This window comes from Equus asinus, chromosome 22, assembly GCF_041296235.1.
Source record: "Equus asinus isolate D_3611 breed Donkey chromosome 22, EquAss-T2T_v2, whole genome shotgun sequence".
NCBI lineage: Eukaryota > Metazoa > Chordata > Mammalia > Perissodactyla > Equidae > Equus > Equus asinus.
In genome coordinates this window covers 35,607,375-35,624,764 of record NC_091811.1, presented here as the reverse complement: position 1 = coordinate 35,624,764, position 17,390 = coordinate 35,607,375, and the positions used below count along the sequence as shown (strand labels likewise).

At 36.3% G+C, this 17,390-nt stretch overlaps 1 protein-coding gene across 7 annotated transcripts in view; it reads left to right on the top strand.

Annotated features, from left to right (window-relative positions):
• The window catches only part of LMNTD1 (lamin tail domain containing 1), a 366,288-nt gene that overhangs the window by 62,833 nt on the left and 286,065 nt on the right, over nucleotides 1–17,390 (top strand). For 4 of the 7 annotated variants that reach the window (XM_070494970.1, XM_070494973.1, XM_044775233.2 and 1 more), the window contains exon 2: nucleotides 2,045–2,270. The exons of the other annotated variants lie outside the window; for them this stretch is intronic. The gene's annotated coding sequence lies outside the window, so the exon portion shown is untranslated. The remainder of the gene's footprint in view (nucleotides 1–2,044; nucleotides 2,271–17,390) is intronic. 7 annotated transcript variants of the gene reach the window in all.

The following is a 17,390-nucleotide window of genomic DNA, read 5'->3' as shown; positions in this document are numbered from 1 at the left end:
GTCTAGAGTTTTTGTTGTCCTACTTTTGTGCCTGTCTTGAGCCATAATTCATAACTAGTGAATGTATAAGTCGATTCTGACTTTTGGCATTATATGTAATTCTTCAGTGAACATCTTTATGACTAAAACCTTAGGATAAATTATTAGGACAGAAAATACTGACCTGAAGTATATAAATATATTCAAGATTTTTTGATGTATTTTGCCAAATTGCTTTTCGGAAGGAACATGACCCACATATACTTTTACCAGCAACGTGTAACAATACTCATTTCAAAAGATACCCTGGTCAATTGGACTTTACATTTTTTCCTAATTTTATAGGGGCAAATTGATATGATAGTAAAATTTCTACCATGGTTTTGAAAGATATGAAGAATTGCCATAATTTATTGTAAGATAATTCACCAAATAAAAGATATGACAATAATATCACTTTCGAATGCTTAAAAAGTGCCAGGCACTCTGCTGAACATTTAACATTTTATTTTCATAACATGAGAATAAACATATCATAATGAGGTAAGTATTATTATCCCCATTTTTATGAGACCTGGAGAGTGGAGGCAATTTGCCTAGGACATATAATTAATGAGGTGGGATTGAAATTTAATCCAGTTTTCTCCCACTCCAAATCCCTTGCCTGGATTCACTGTGGGCAGCAATAATGAGCTGATTTGCTTAAATGATTAACAGGCTCATTTGTTGTCAGAAACGATGGGCAAAATTACAACATTTCTTTGTTCAGTATCAGCAGAAGGCATATAGGAAAAACCATTCAATCTACTGGTTCCATTTTCAATATACAGCTATTAATAAATGGTGATGGAGAAAACCAATCAAGGATGCCAAATCTTCACCTTAATTGCAGACTATTAAAAGCCTTCAAATCAATATCTAGTTTTAAAATATGTGAATGATTTCTTTTGTAAGAACTGCATTCTGGAAATAATGATCCAATCTGGCAGAAAACAAGCTGAGTTATGTCAAATTGGGGTTTGGGTAGGGTTAGATGTGACTAATCCTTTATTACTTTAAGGGATTAGAAAATAAGATCTCCTTGCTTTTTAAAAATTTTCACTCAGGTTCTTCAAAGATGGATCTTGATCACCATTAAAGCTCCTGCCATGGTGACCATGCTTTGAGATAACTCAGAGGAATGAGCCAGCAAGATATCGCCTTTCCAGTCTCCTCTAGTATAACAATTAGAATGTGAATCTGAGCCAAGAGAATTATAACAATTGCACAGAGTCAAATGGCAGGAAAACCAGGTTTTATTCCTCACACCTCGACTGTCATTTGTGAACCCCTGTGGAGAGTCTAGAGACTGTGAAGAATGTCATAAATTAGTGCAGATGATCTTTATGCAAAGTGGACAGAGGTGTGGAATCGCTGTAAAAAGAATATTTATCTAGTAATTTGAAAGTCTTGTTTGAGATGTCAGCACACGTAGAAAGACAAATTGGACAGGCTTGAAAGTTCCAGTTCAGCTAATTTACCATAGCTTGTTAAGTTGACCCTAAATAGGGGGAGATCGATTATTTCCAGTTGCGGTTCTATGGTATCATTAGAACAGCCCAGATTTGGCCTTTGTGTCATCTGTTAAAACGGGTGGTGTGTGGAAATGATGAGGCCTTGTTAGCCATAAATCAAATTATAATGAAAACCTGAAATCCCAGTATAATGCCTGTTGTTAGTTGCAATGAGATTTTGATAAAACACAAAGCCTATTACATCTAAAGGATGAATACCATGTTATTAATCAGAATTCCAGCTGCTGTTAATTTCTATTTTTATATTTAATTTTTGTTAATTAAGGAACAGTGTATTTATTCAGAGAAAAGACAATACTTCATTAAATAGCTGTTTCATACAACCGAAAAAGGAAGATTATTTGACACCAACTGTGGCAAACAGCATGTATTCATTTGAGAAAGTATTTGGGGGGAAATCTTTGCCTACAGAATATTGAATAGAGTGTTTATATATATATATTTATTGCTTGTTCTCTGTTCCTCTGGAAATCATTAAACATTTTCTCCAGATGAGGAAGCCTGTTATCTCTATTTCTTCATGAATTATTGAAAAAAATGATCCAAGTAACACTTCAGGTGTCAGTTCCATGCTAGGATGACGTACAGTGCAATCCATTGTGACCTTGAGGTGAATTAACTCAACCCTGATGAAATTTGTTGAAGATAAAATTGGGAGATGCAGTCAAAGCATGAAAAATGCAAAAGAACCTGATTGAGTTTTCTTCCTCTAAAGAGGTGAGATTTTATGTGTAAGAGCTACAGTGATTTACGTTCAATACATATTTGTTGTACTCAAAATTGTAAAAGCCAAATATTTTTGAAAACATAAGGAATTCATATAAAATTTGGAGAAATGATATATGTAAGTAAAATGACTCACAACATATTCAGTGGCAGACCATACCTGTTCATAGTTCATAATACTTTATATGATTGAGGTATATATGTATATTTTTTAGCTTTGTAAGATAAGAAAATTTGATACTATGCTTTGAGTTATATGTATTTTAGCTATTTTCGGAGAATCAAAATATTGGTGGGTGTAGCTGTGGAACTGGCACATTTGTTTTCCATGCTATTGGGAAAATAAATGAAATATTGGGAGAAAATATTTACAAGTTATATATTACACTTAGTAGAAAAGAGTACCTACAAATTATTAAGAGAAAAAACAATCCCATTGAAAAATGGACAAAAGATATGAAGTAATATGAAAAAATATTCAACCTCATTATCAGTGAAATGTAAATTCAAACAAAAATGATATATGATACTTTGCCCATGGAATTGGCCAAAAAAATGTGTAATAGTCATTGGTGGTTGGTGAGGGTATGGGGACATGAGTGCTGTTGATGGAAGTATAAAATGGTATAGCTTTTCAGAAAACAATTTGACAGTATTTAAAAAGGGTAAATATATATATCCTCTAACCTCACAACTGGACTTAGAGAATTTATCCTATAGAAATATTCATACACATGTGCAAAGATATATGTATGTAAATGTTCACTGCAGGCTTGTTTATAATACCAAAAAAGGGTGATATCTCAATGTTCATTTGTAGGGTAATGATGACAAAAATTATGGTTTTATAAACTGCTATGAATTCATTAATCAGGTAGCTTGATATTAACAGACCATATAATTTGTTGTCCAAACTAGGCTACTTTGATAATAAAAGAGGGCACTATTAATAATTAATCCAAGAAAATAGGATAAACCTGGACGTATGATTGCTGAACTCAGTATGCACTGACATGGAAAAATGTCCAAAACATTGTTAGGTAAACAAAGCACTTTACAAAACTATCTATCTAGATTTGTTTTTAAATCTTCCAGAACTAAAACTCTGGGTGTGCATATTTGTATAAGTGCATAGAAAGAGGCATGGAAAAATACATGCCAAACTACGAATATTTGTTACTTCTGGGGAGAAGCCTGAAACTGGGGAGAAAGGCGAAGGTAAATGTGTTGTTTTAAACTCTATCTATGTCTGTATTAATTGATTTTTTTTACAATGAGCAAGCATTTATGTATTACAAAATCAAATAGCAATAAAACTCTTTCAAAAATTAAGACCATTAAAAAGAGTCTTTGGATGCATGACCCAATAATTTATTTTTGTTAATTGTGATGATTACATCAGCTGATATGTTCCCTCAAAGTGGAGACCATGAGATGTCTAACTACAAAGCTGAAGGCCATGGAATCACTTTCAACAAAACCTTTTCTCCATAGTAATGAACAATGAGCATTTTCTTACCAGACAGAAGAGAAAGTTGCAGTTATGACTAAGCACAGACTCTGTGTTATGGTAAAGAATCTAACACAATTTTATAGTCATTAAATGTCAGGTGAAGATCGGTTATAAATTAATCATTCTTATGAGCTAAGGCCTATTTATAGTGCCTTATACAAAATGCTGTGTTGATGGAAACAGTTCAGACTATATCTGACTTTACTAGCGGCTTCCTGATGGAAAAAACAATAACTAACTGCAGGGTTCTTTCCATGGTAATGATTTCGCAGTCAATCGGTCAGGTCTCTGGAACACCATGACTGACGGTCATGCTGTCATGTCTGTTTATTCATGTGGTTTCTACCATGTGCCTGGCACTGTTCTAGGCACTAGAGATACAGAAAAACGTTAAAAATTCCTGCCCTCTTAGAACTTACTTTCTAGTTGTGGGAGAGTGGGAGATGGATACTAAACAAGATAAATAAAAGTTTATTAGATTGTGATGAGTGTTATGGAAAATATAAATCGGGCAGAGAGTGCTGAAGGGGAGGGATATTTTATTTTTAAATAAAGAAATAAAGTAAGGGAAAGACCTGAAGGAGGTGAGGGAGCAAGCCAGGAGGATAACTGGGAAGCAGACGAGCAAGTGCTCAGTACCCAAGCGTGCCTGGAGACTTTGAGGAACAGCAAGGAGACCAGCACGGCCGCCCCAAAGTGACTGAGGGGAAGGAGTTGTAGGACTTGAAGAATTGAGGTCAGAGTCGGGAGCCTGCTCTTGTAGAGCCATGTGGATCTTTCTAAAGACTGGTTTTTACTCCGAGCACGATGGAAAGACACTGAAGGATTTTAAGTGGGAGCGAGATGATTTAACTTAATTTTAACAGGATTGCTCTTCAAGCACTTTCCTCTACCAACTGCTTTCATCCATTTAAGAAGCCCCTTCACTAGGGTTCTGAATGATTATTAAATTCTTTTATAGTATGTACTTTCAGGTAAGAGTTGATAAGAGGTGTTTTAAAAATGTACATAGATTTAGATCTTAGTCTCAAAAAACCACAAATGAAAATAGCATTAGACAATTTTTATCTAGTCCGTGGAACAAGAAGCCCGACAGGTTTTACTCACACACACATACTTAGATTCTAAGGAGAAATTCGGAACAATAGGCAGGTTGTCTAGAAATTGAGAGAGATCAGATCTTTAAATCCATCGCCTTTTTTTACCACCATCTCTGCTGCCTCAGCCTTCGTTCAGGACAACATGTTTTCTTCCCTGGGGGATTGCAGTAATCTCCTCCTACCTGGTTAGGGTCCTTTGAACTAAACTTCCTTTCTGTCAAAACCATAGTTCAGACGTCATTTCTTTTCTAAATTACTACAACAGCTTCCCCGAACCTGTTTTTCTGCCTGCATTCTTGCTCTGCTTTCAGCATATTTTCAATTGTATTATCACAGAATGTTTTCTGTTATGGAAATGCTATTCTCAGCTAAAATGTTTCAGTGGCTGTGGAGAGGGTTCAAGGTTAAAGTAGAACTCCTTAAGATGCGGAGAAGCTTAATGAACTTATCTAGTTCTGCCTATCTCTATCTAGTCTGCTGACCTCATCTCACAATATCTACGCCCATCTTTAAAGAACTATTTACAGCTTCCTGAATGTGCTATGGTTTCCCTTAATTCCATGACTTTGCACATGCTTCTTCCTTGGTTCACTTCTACTTGTCATTCAAGACTCAATCCATGTGCCTCTTTCGGGACATCAGTGTTGCCTGCCTTTTCTATATGCAACCACAATACTTTTTGTAATGATTAGAGCTGTTGATTTCCTCCATTGGTTTATATACTATTTGAGGGGGGAGTCTAAATATTATTCATCTTTGTATTTCCAACACCTAAGAGGTAGCAGGTGATAAATAAATGATAAGGGAAGTACTATGAAGAAGAAAGTAAGAAGGGAAGTAAGGAGGGAAGATTGGTAGGTTAATATAAACATAACCTCTGTCCCAGATTATAGAGAAAAATAGAATAAAGATGCCAACAATTGACTGAAGTTGTGTGAGGCGAAAGAAACTGAGTCAGCCCTCTCCCTTGGCCTAGAGCTTTTTAGCTACTTAAAATAAATCGGTATATTGAAGCAGAACTTGCAAGTTATGGCTGCTGTTACTATCATAAATCACTGGTGTTTCAAAGATATTTACAACACATACACACATCTGTTAGATCTACATTTTTTTTCTTAAAATTCCAAAGAATATGAAGGCATCACGGTGGCCTCTTGATAGGTCAGACTAGAGGGAGAATTGCTCATCTAACTAATAGCTATTGCTACACTGATAGAAGATCTTTCAATCACCCTGGGATTCCCGTGCGAGGGTCTGCAAAGGAGATATAGGAAAGCACTTCTTCTTGTGACAGTTAAAGTCTGTGACAGTTCAATGGAGTTGGGCATAGATAACAAAATGCATTCATTTGATTTAACAAATGTTTAACCAGTTACAATGGGCCAGGTGCTGATCTAGGTACCGGAGATACAATTTTAAGTTAAACAAAGTTGCTGCCCCCATGTAGCTTGTATTAGAATGTCTTCAATTTCTATTCTATAATGAGCATGGGAGTAGAATTGGTGTGAGACCAAAAGATTCAACTGTTCTGGTTGACCCTTGAAAATGTCAGGGAAGCAGAAGAAATCTGGAGCTTAGCTTTCTGTCGCATCCCTGGCAATTTTCCTGTAGAGCCTGAACTGAACTGAGGAAACTTCGTTCAGACCAGTTTCTCCTGTGGGTGCGCTGCTTCTCTCCTAAAACGGAGATCTATTTACTTTCAACACAACATTTTGCAATTCTGCTTTGCCTAAATTCCTTCTCCCATATGTGGTTTTTGGTGTTTGTGTTGGAATTTCCAGAAACTCTTGTTTTTAAAATTTTCATCTTCATGAATTAGGCCACTTTATATTTGTTAAAATACTTGAAAAGAGAGTGATATTACTTCCAGCTAATAGAGTGACATATTGAGGACATATTAAACTTCCTTAGTGTATATTGAATTCAACGAGAAACTCAAAATGCTAAATAACAAATAATAACTAAGTTACAAGGTAAATGAGTAGTCTGTTAATAGTAATAAATAATAAGAAATAGTAATAGTAATAGAAATAGTAATAAGAAATTGTTTGTCACATTTTGCCCATTATTCCTTTAGCATTCACAAATATTCAATGTAAAAATCCAACTAAAGTAGCCAGTTGCTAGGTCATCATCATAGCAATAAATAGAAGTTATAGACCATGTGTTAAATTAGTGAAGGGGTACAAAAAACTGGTCAATTCAGTTGGAAGCATCTGAAGTGACATTAGTTTTAGTCTTTGTCTAATTTCTAGGGAAGATCTGGTGGGATAGTGCCAAAAAAAGATTCAAAAGAAGGATTTAGAACTAGGGTCATAAATAGTGAAGTGTGCTGAAGCTGGTGTTCTTGGCCTAAAGGACAACTTTATATTACATTACAATATATTTTTCAGTTACTATTTTCTATTATTCTTTCTATTATTTTTCTATTACTGTTACTATTCTATTTCTATTACTAATATTTTCTATTACTATTACTGTAAATATATTTTCCCACTACTAACCTGTTAAGACAGATCAATGGATTTTAAAAAAATTGTTCCCAATTTTACCTCTTATTTGAAAGAATGTTTAAGACAAGATGCCCCAATTATTTACGTCTCATTAATTTCTCAACTCAGCAAATTTTGCACCCAAGACCTTAACAGTTGCCCATACTTATGTTTTAATAAATCTTCTCTTTTGGGCTCAGACTGATACTTCTTACAGCTTATAGGGCACCTCTGCTTGAATAGCCTATAGCTAGCTCAAAATATATGTGCAAAATCTCTATGTGCAAAATTGCACTCCTTATCATCAGCCCAACACGCAAACCTCTTCCCATCTCCTGAATTCTTAATCTCAGACCTCACCGTCCATCAGTCGACCCATAACCAAACTCAGAATCATTCTTGAATCCTACCTGTCCCTCATTTCCCATATCCTAATAGTCAGAGAACCCTATCGACTCTAACTCTAAACTCTCTCCCATCTCTGTATTCACCTCTTCATTACTACTGATGTTGCCTCAGTTTAGGCTTTGTATGTGTGTTTGTACCTCAATACTTTTGCACAAAATCCTCTGTCTGCTGTGTGCACTTTTCTCTCTTGCCTGTCTGGCAGACTCCTACTTATTTCTAAAATCTCAGATTTTCTCTTCTGTAAAGCCTTCTTACTTGCTTCTACTACTCTGCTACCCATCAGACTTAGTCACTTCTTCCCTGCCGCTCCCCTATCTTTTGTAACATACTTTTATGCAATACTTAGCAATTAAAATTCTAGACACTATAGCCACACAGTAAAAAAATTACTGTAAAATTTAATAAATTAATTTTTAACATCTCAGCCTCAGAGGGTGCTAAATAAATATTTGTTGGATAAATTAATGGATTAATTAATGAAGCTGACAAGTTAACAAACTGTTCATTCTTGAGCAGAAAAAAGACACTGACAAAAGATTAGGGAAACATTTTCAGGGACTGTGAGCTTTTAGGCAGGAAACTCGTGGGGTATAGGCCGTGTTTCCATTGCTTCTCTTTCTTTGGAGTAAGGCATTTGAAAGATAGAGAAACCTCTGGGAAGGGAACTTACGGACAATGCAGTCAGTGTTGATGAAATGGGCTTAGATACCTGGACCATGACTTAATATCCTGGAAAGATAGGCTCTTGGCTAGAGTGGTATGCCTATTGCAAAATGGGGAAGAGCAAATATGTTTTCCCAAAGGTTAGCTGACCTGTTCAAGAGGGCTCTACATTGAAAATGTAGAGAAAGCAAAATAAACTCTCAGATAAAGCCATGATGCTGATTCCTTTGGAGGAGAACAGAAAGGACATGGAAAGAAAAATAAGGCGGAAGGAGCTTCTCCGTGATGCACATCAGAAAATAATTAGAAGAAACTGAAAATATTACTTAGACATTCAAATACCAAAACAAATGTAAGACACATGGGTTGTAAATAAAATGAATACACATTATGACATGTATACATATATAGAAGCTAATGGGAAATACTAAGACTTGTTGGAAATATTTTCAGGAACTAGTTTATCTCATGCATCAAATAAATAAACAATAGCTAACAATTTGATAGGAGGGAAGGTATAACAGTACAATATGTCAAGAAGATATACCTTTAAGGAAATCCACAAAATATATACCTTACAAATGGATAAAAGAGAGAGAAATGATGTTGAACTGACCTCAGGGAGGAGACAGATGATGTGTTCTTGATATATTTTACAAAACTGGCACAGAATCAAGATACAGTAGTAATGGGGACATAATCTGGCCATCTGCTGGAAGCCTCAGTCAGCTAACAGAGCATCTGACAAGTTCTTGACTTGCTTGATGAAAATTCTCTCTCCCAGAGGGTGAAGGAAAATGTCGAAACTCATCCTAGAAGTGGCAGAACTAGTATGCTAACATTTTGTACTTTTATAAAAAGGAAAAGGAAGAATGTATCTGATTATGCATTTGATGTGTTTTTATGCTCATTTAAAAAACCTCTATAAGGACACAGAAGAAAGTGGTAAAATTAGTGGTCTCTGGGAAAGGGGACCGGAGGCTGGAGAACAGGGATATCAGAGACATTTTACTTAGTTTTACTTCAGAAATTTTGATGGAATTCTGCTGCTTATTCCAAAAGATAAATTAAAATAATCAAAGACGCCCCCCCCCCCAAAAAAAGTAAGAAAAGATTCCAAAACCACATTCATTCTTGGTAACAGACAAGGCTGCTTTTAAGACATAACATTTTGCATAAACCCTCATTAAACTGCTTATATTGTATTGCAATAATATAATATGAGTAGATGTCTTAAGCAACCTACCAGAGTAAGCGGAGCATTGCCTGCTGTCTGTGAAATGTCATGACACATGTGGAAGGCACACTGAGGGCTCCCTCTCTCCTGCTCATGCCTTTGCCTCCCTCTAAGTGGGGTGTGCACTTACCAAAAGTCAGTCGTGTTTGTCCTCAAACCTGATTATGTCCCTTGGTAATTTAAAGCATGTAATTTAATTAAATTTTAAATTGATGAAATAGTAAGTGTGGAATGAAAGTAAGTTGTTGTTTCTCGAGAATGTACTTGAATACTTTGGAAAGACTATAAAAATGAGTTGCTAAAACAAGTGCTGTCAGAATAGGTATGAGCAAGACAGCTGTAAAAGACTGGGAAAAATCACAAAACCTAAATGGTTTCAGTACTCAGATACAAATGTAACAGTGTTGTTACATTTTTAGTCTATCTTAAATAAACTGAAACTAGAAATTATGATGATGTGCTATGGCTCTGCAGGAAAGACCACGCAAAATCCCAATCAGCAATTAGAGGAAAGGACCCTATGCCTAAAGTTTGGTGAGTGAACGTGTACTTAAATGTTTAAAGTTAAAAATCATACAGTTCAGTTAGTTATGTGTTATGATTCTCTACTTTAATAGTTTTTGTTTAACCAGCTGACCAGAGACCTTATTCTGTGTTGGCCTAAGCATCTGACTCTTCCACAGGACTGTCAACTTCTTTAGAAGAGGGGGCCCTATCTTGTTCATCTTTGTAACCCCTGTGCACCATGTGGATCTTAGTTAGAACACAGCAGATGATCAATGGATGTCGAGTAATGAATATGCCAACAGAAGTGAAAGTGTTGCATGTTTTTGCTTAGTCCTGATACTGGGGAGTCACCAGTCCTGTCAACAAAACTTGAGAAGGGTAGAGTGAAAACAACGTGGGGGAAACTGAATTCTAGAACTGAGTGAAGAGAAAGAATATCCAGGCTAATGGAAGGAGCTAGAAAATCTCATCTTTGGTCAGTGTAAGAACTAGAGTATTGAAAGTCAAGGCCAACAGAAAATGACAAAGAAGCAAGAGGAAAAGATCAATATGTTAGGAGTTCCAAGCAAGAGTAAGTTCACTTGAAATTTTAAGACCTCACCCCTTTCAAGGTTTCTCTACTGAACTTCCAGAGGAAATACTTGGAGTTTTCGAGAGATGAAATTCTGGAAACTATTTAGCTAGACCTAATTCTATAGGAGTTTGTTGGTAGGGGGAAATGAAAGATTTCTTGGGAGAAAATAACTAAGCCATTTTAGAGTTTGTGATAACCATGGATGGGGGAACTTTAGATGCACGTAAGAGACCAGAATTTCCCAAAGTGTGTTCCATGGAATACGAGATTACAATGTTACATTCTCTATACTAATTTTCTTGTTTATTTGTCCTTTATTCTCTGTTTCCCTTTCTAAAGTGCAATCTCTATGAAAAAACTGGCTCTTTTGGCCTGTCTTGCTTGTTGCCACAGGTCTATACTCTTAAATAGTGCCTAGCACATATTAGGTGCTTCAGGAATATTTATTAAATGAAGGTCTGGGGAACAGCATGGAGAGGCAGGAACTTGCACCATCCCAGAAACAGCAGGGGCAGAAGTTCACAAGCAGGATCACAGAAAAAAGTCACTATGAGGCAGGAGGAGGCAGCAATTACCGAAACTCCCACCACCAAATGGGGTACAGTATTTTCATTTCTAAACTAGAAATAAAATGAGCTCTTTTTGTGTGTGTGTGAAGAAGATTGTCTCTGAACTATCTGTGCCCATCTTCCTCTATTTTGTATGTGACCCTGCCACAGCAGAGCTTGATGAGCGGCGCATAGGTCCACACCCAGGATCCAAACTCATAAACACAATCAGTGGGCCATCAGGCCGGCATCAAAACGAGCTCATTTTTTGCCTACTACAAGGCACTGTGATAGAGATGCAAGAATCAGGCATGGATGCCTTAGAGATGAGTGGTGACATTATCAGAAACAGAGAAGACATCTCTCTTTGGAAGTTGAAAAAAGCTCATTAGTTACTTTAATAGAAATTCTCTTCTGCTTTAGTTTATAGCAAAAAAAAGTCTTAGCTGGTGAACACAGTTTTAATAATTTTTAAATATTAAAATATTTTAAATTTCAAAAATTTAAAACAAAAATTAAAATCAATTTAAAAATGTATGAGACCGGGGCTGGCCCCATGGCCGAGTGGTTAAGTTCGTGTGCTCCGCTTTGGCAGCCCAGGGTTTCAACAGGTCGGATCCTGGGAGCAGACATGGCACCACTCATCAGGCCATGTTGAGGCAGTGTCCCACATGCCACAACCAGAAGGACCCACAACTAAAATATACAACTATGTACTGGGGGGATTTGGGGAGAAGGAAAAAAGAAAAAAAAAAGAAGACTGGCAAGCTCAGGTGCCAATCAAAAAAAAAAAAGTATGAGAGCATTTCATAGTAACTGGAGGAGTTACTGTATCATTCCTCTCTAAATCACTCAAATGAAAAGATAGAATCATTATGCAATCATTTAAGTATTCTTAATTAAAGAGATCATGTTCATATCATAATCTTTCCTAAAATGACTAAGTTGTGAAACTAAAGAAGGAAAGCAAAAGGAGTATTTCATGCCTTTGCATATATAATTCTGCAGAGAGCAGTGGCTCTCAATTCTCCTAGAATCACCTGAGAATTTGAAGGACGAAACCAACAAGCCACACCCCAGGCCAATTAACTGAGAGTCTTTGAGAGTAGGGCTCTAGCATCAGAAGGTTTTAAATGCTCCCTAGGTGATTCCAATGTGCCAAACAGCTGAGGACAATGAAACCCAGCGATGCTATGGAGAGGAGAACAGGAGACTGGCTTTACCACCACCTTCTATGAGAGTCAAAGTGAACTATAGTGAGAAGTTGAAACTTAAATTCACATCCAAGTTTTCAAATCTGAATTCTCTAGATATGACGTTTACATGGAACTCTAACTTAGAATATTATGCATTTTTCTCATTAAGGATTCAATGTACCAGAAGTTGGTTAAAGGAAACAAACCCTTCAGAAAGAATGAGAATTGGCTGTTAGAGACAGAATATCATTATGCATAAGAAATGGTCACTGTATGCCCAATCAGATTTTTTATCTTTTTAAGGTAAAGATTATGAGAGGCTGACATAGTGTGTCAGGTGAGGTTATGAAAATTATTTCTCTACAGATACTTGAAATTAAAGTCATGTTATATCTTTTGAGTTGTTTAAATTGAGTTCTGCCTGGTGAAAGGGAGACAGACCAGATGATTTAGGGAAACTGTTTTCAAGCCAGTGGGTTTATTTATTTTATTTCTTCATCTGTGATTAAACTTTACTGGAGGATCTTGAAATTGGGTTGATGGTGTCCTGCGCAGCAACCACATGTTCCATTTTTAGAAAGATGGCTAACTGGCTAACAGGCCGCCCAGTGTGGATGTGGACAGATGACCGTTCTCTGCCTGCTGTGACAGTGTGGCCGGCTTCAGTAAAGGGACGCTCTGTTTCCTTATTTAACTTCTCCCCTCTCCTGTCAATCAGCTTTACCTACACCGTCATCCGTCCTCTGGGCCACTATACCCCTCCTCTAGACTGAATACTTCATTATGTGACAGGAACTCACAATACCCCTACAATATAGATACTATTACTATCTCCACTTTCTAGACTAGAAAGGAGGGTCATGGAACTGTAAGACAACTTTTCCCAGTCAGTCAGCTAGTGAGTGGTCAAGCTACCCTTGTATTTAAGGTTGCTCTGACCCAGAAGGCCAAGCTCTTAAGCACTATATTCTCCTTCATCCTCTCAGTGAGGATGGGCTCCTGAGTCATACTCTGGACTGCTGCCCCTGGAGCCAGATCCTGTCTACTTAGTCTGTAAAATGGAACACTTACTTCACGCTACATGAATCAGTCCCCCTGACCGTGGACACCACACCTGGGATATGCAGCATCTAGGGAAATCCCACCAAAGGGGAAAACAGGGGATAGGCTGGAAAATCAGAGCATGCCCTGCTGCCCACAGCCTTGGTTTTGCTCTAAGGGCCATTCCAATGGTACTTTAGTCTCTCTCAGCAATAATCTCCTTATTCCTCCTGGAGAGGGGGTTAGGGTCATTTTCCAGCTCTTCTCATTAGGCTTTCCTTCGTGCAATGGAGCTGAACACTTCTGTAGGATTTCTCCCATTAGAATGCCCCAAGAACCTTCTCCATAATCAGAAGGTCATGTCTCCCCTTATAACTGAGTTAAAAAATATATATATATGTACATAGACACACATACTTATATGTTTAAAGGCAAGTAATGGCTGTCACCGTTGACTCCCTGGAAGTGTTACAGTTCTATGAAAAGGAGGTGGCTGGCTTTTATCCAGCACTACAAATATTTCAAATTAGACTCATTGATTTATTGAATGCCTTTTCATAATTTATACTAAGAAGCAAAAAGTCACCCACTCAGAACCTGGTTAACTGCCAGGAGAAATAAATGCCACGCTCCTTAAAAAAAGGAAGAGAAAAAAAAGTGGTACTTGTTCTTTATGCTGACTAACCTGGTAAATTGCCCCTTAATAGCTTAAAGGTATCCAGTGGTGCTTAATTAGAACCTAGACTATTTGGAGGCTCAGAACATCTGGCTCTGAGTCACATTAGGCTCCCATCTATTCTCATTTGCATCTGAAGTGTTACTATTCACCTCAAGCGCAGTAGATCTTGTCTGACAAGGCTCACTTAGGTGAAGGGTTCTCTAAAGAATTTATTACCTTATAGTAAAAATATTTTGGGTAAATCATGAGATGATCAATTATATACAATTAAAATGCTGAGAAAAGTACAAGTATGACTTTGAATCAGGGTGAGAAATTTATCTTTGTTACTGACAATTTCAAATATTTTTAAAATAAACTTACTTAAAAGGTTCAGTTGCCCCAAATTAATTTTTTTTAGAAGTGATAAACACATTAGAATCTAGCCACTGGCTAGTGTATGTCTATCTTGGATCTTATATCAGGCTCTTTAGTTGATAATATAAGGATTTTATTGCAAGTAGTAGACACTAGAAGTGGATTCTATAAGTGGGATCGTTGAAGAGAATATGGTAGCAACTGTACTGACAGTTTTTTCCTATGAAGAGGTTGGTAATGAAAGTATGAAATTTACTGGGCCCCAAATCTTAGAACTTTGGAAAATGAACAGGAGAATAATGTTTACTGACCTATTCATTATCATATTAAATTATAAATTAGTTAATACAGATGTTGAAAAGAATGTGTAAAATAGTAATAAAATAAATTTCTATAACAATGTATTTTATACTTGTTTTTAAAAATGTTTCATCACTATATATAAGGTACTATACTATGGAAAACATCAAGTCAATGCCATAAAGTAAGCATTTTGGACTCAACTGCATTAACAACAGCTGCACAAATAAATTGGATACTGGAGTGTGTTGTTTAGGGACTCAGGTTGATGGAATGCTATAAGGAGGTAGCACAGTGGACATCTGGTGTCTTTACCTGCCCAATGTTCCTTCTCCTTAAACATGGCACACCTAATCTTTTTGAGGATCACCCTCCACTCTGAGTACACATGGTTCCAATGAGAGTGATTACAGTGACTATAATTGTTGTCGTCGGGGATGAGGTACATGTTCCAGATCTGGCCAATGAAAATACAAATCCTCTTGGCCATTGGAATTGGTTCAGATTTGGCTACATGACTGTTCAGTCCGTCCCAGTGCTTCAGAACTGTCAGGAAGATGTGCACTTTTGCAACAATGGGGTTGCTGAGTTCATGGGGTATAATGACAAATGAAGCCAATGGTAGTCATTTTTAATGTTATACACAAAATATACGCCTGGAAATAAACCCAAAACAAAGGAAAGAAGAGCTTAGACTTGGAGGACATTTGAACGCTTGGATTTTGCTCTACCCAAAGCTAGTAAGCCCTTGAACCTCCCGGATATGTGAGCTATCATTTTTGGTTTTGCTTAAACTAATATGATACTATGTTTCTGTCCTTAGGAAGAAGGTGTCTTATTAATATGCTTAATCAAATAGTGGGGGTAATAAGTAGTTAACTTCTAATAGTGGCAGAGAAATGTGGGAATTAGGCAGAAATTTTAAAAGAAAAAATTTATGAGTATGTCAAATAGCACTCGAAGCAAGAATATATTTTCGTTAGACCATTTCCAAGTTTAGATAGGATTATAGAATTTTAGGACTGTAGAGATTATTTCTTTTAACTTTCTAATTTTAAATTTATAAGTAAGTAAACTGAGGTCTAGAAGGAAACATCTAAAATATTCAATAAAGATTATTGACAAATGCCTCTATGTGATTATAATAATGGGGGAAAAATGCAATGTTAAAGGATCTTAAAAGATTTAAATTTCTCAAGGCCATCTGGGAATATTAGGCACCTAATTAGTGTTATTTTTCATGCAACTTTAATCTAGCCAAAAAACTCTCAGGAGTGAAATAGAATGTCTGCTAATTTAAAAATAGTTCATTCCTTTTCCTTAAAAGCGACTTCACACTTCCTTCAACTAGGAAATGTAGATAAAATTTACAAACAGATATGCATCCAAAAACATAAACGAGTTTATTTCATATTAAATATTAATTTAGTTTGTTTACTCTCTAAAGAAATAGTAAGCATTTACCCTGTTGAAATGGAACTTTGGTTAAAATTATAAGTTGACATCATGTTAACTTCAGTTTCTAAGCAACTATCAGTATTTTCATGCTACCAAAGTTGATCAAGTCATTAGGAAAAATGATCAGATCCATTGTTTGGCATCACAGACCAAACAGCTGGCTGACTTAGATAAAGCTTTCACTCTTCCATAACCGACTGTTGTGACAATGCGGGCATCACGGCAGAGAATTCGGGGACACTACATTTGTCTTTAAAAATTACACTTGGGAAAAATAAAAACCAGACAATCTGTATTTTGAAATATGTTTTGTTGTTTATTTCAGTCATTTACTAATTTATAATTGTGAATCTGCATGCTGAGATTACAGGTTGGGCTTTTTATGGGCAGCTTTGAAAGGTTTTAAAGCAGAAGAGGAAGCTATTCGTCCTGTCTTTGAAAAACAACGAAGCACAATGGAACTATTTCACACCATATGGAGATAATGTATAAATAGCAAGGGGATTGTGTCAATTTATTATCAGTATAAAACATAGGGCACACTCCCAACTCTATATCTTTTGTGAAAAGGATACATAGTAAAACAAGGCTAAACTGATTGTTAGCTTTAGTTACTGATGGTAACAGAATACAGTAAATATACTGTCCTGAAAAAATAAGCTTATCGATTCTCATTTAAAATAATCATGTAAAGCTCAAAAATTTAAAAAAACACAACAACAAAGGATATGAACATTGATCAGAAGAAAATATAAATAGACTTTGAATGAAAAAGACTGAAGTCACTCGTATTCATGTTGGAAACTCCAAGATTAGCAACATCGTTGGTACATAGACCAGTGACTTGAGTTACTGTAATTATCCGGCAAATGACTGACCACTTTGTGTGTTGTTAAAGAGTCATTAAAATTTTGCTCAGCTGATTACACGGTAACTATACAGAAACTGTGACCTGGGAGAGCTATTACTAATAAGCATTGAGAATATTAGATGAAAAAATACTAATAGAAGCAAGTAGGATTTTTTGTAAAATAAAAG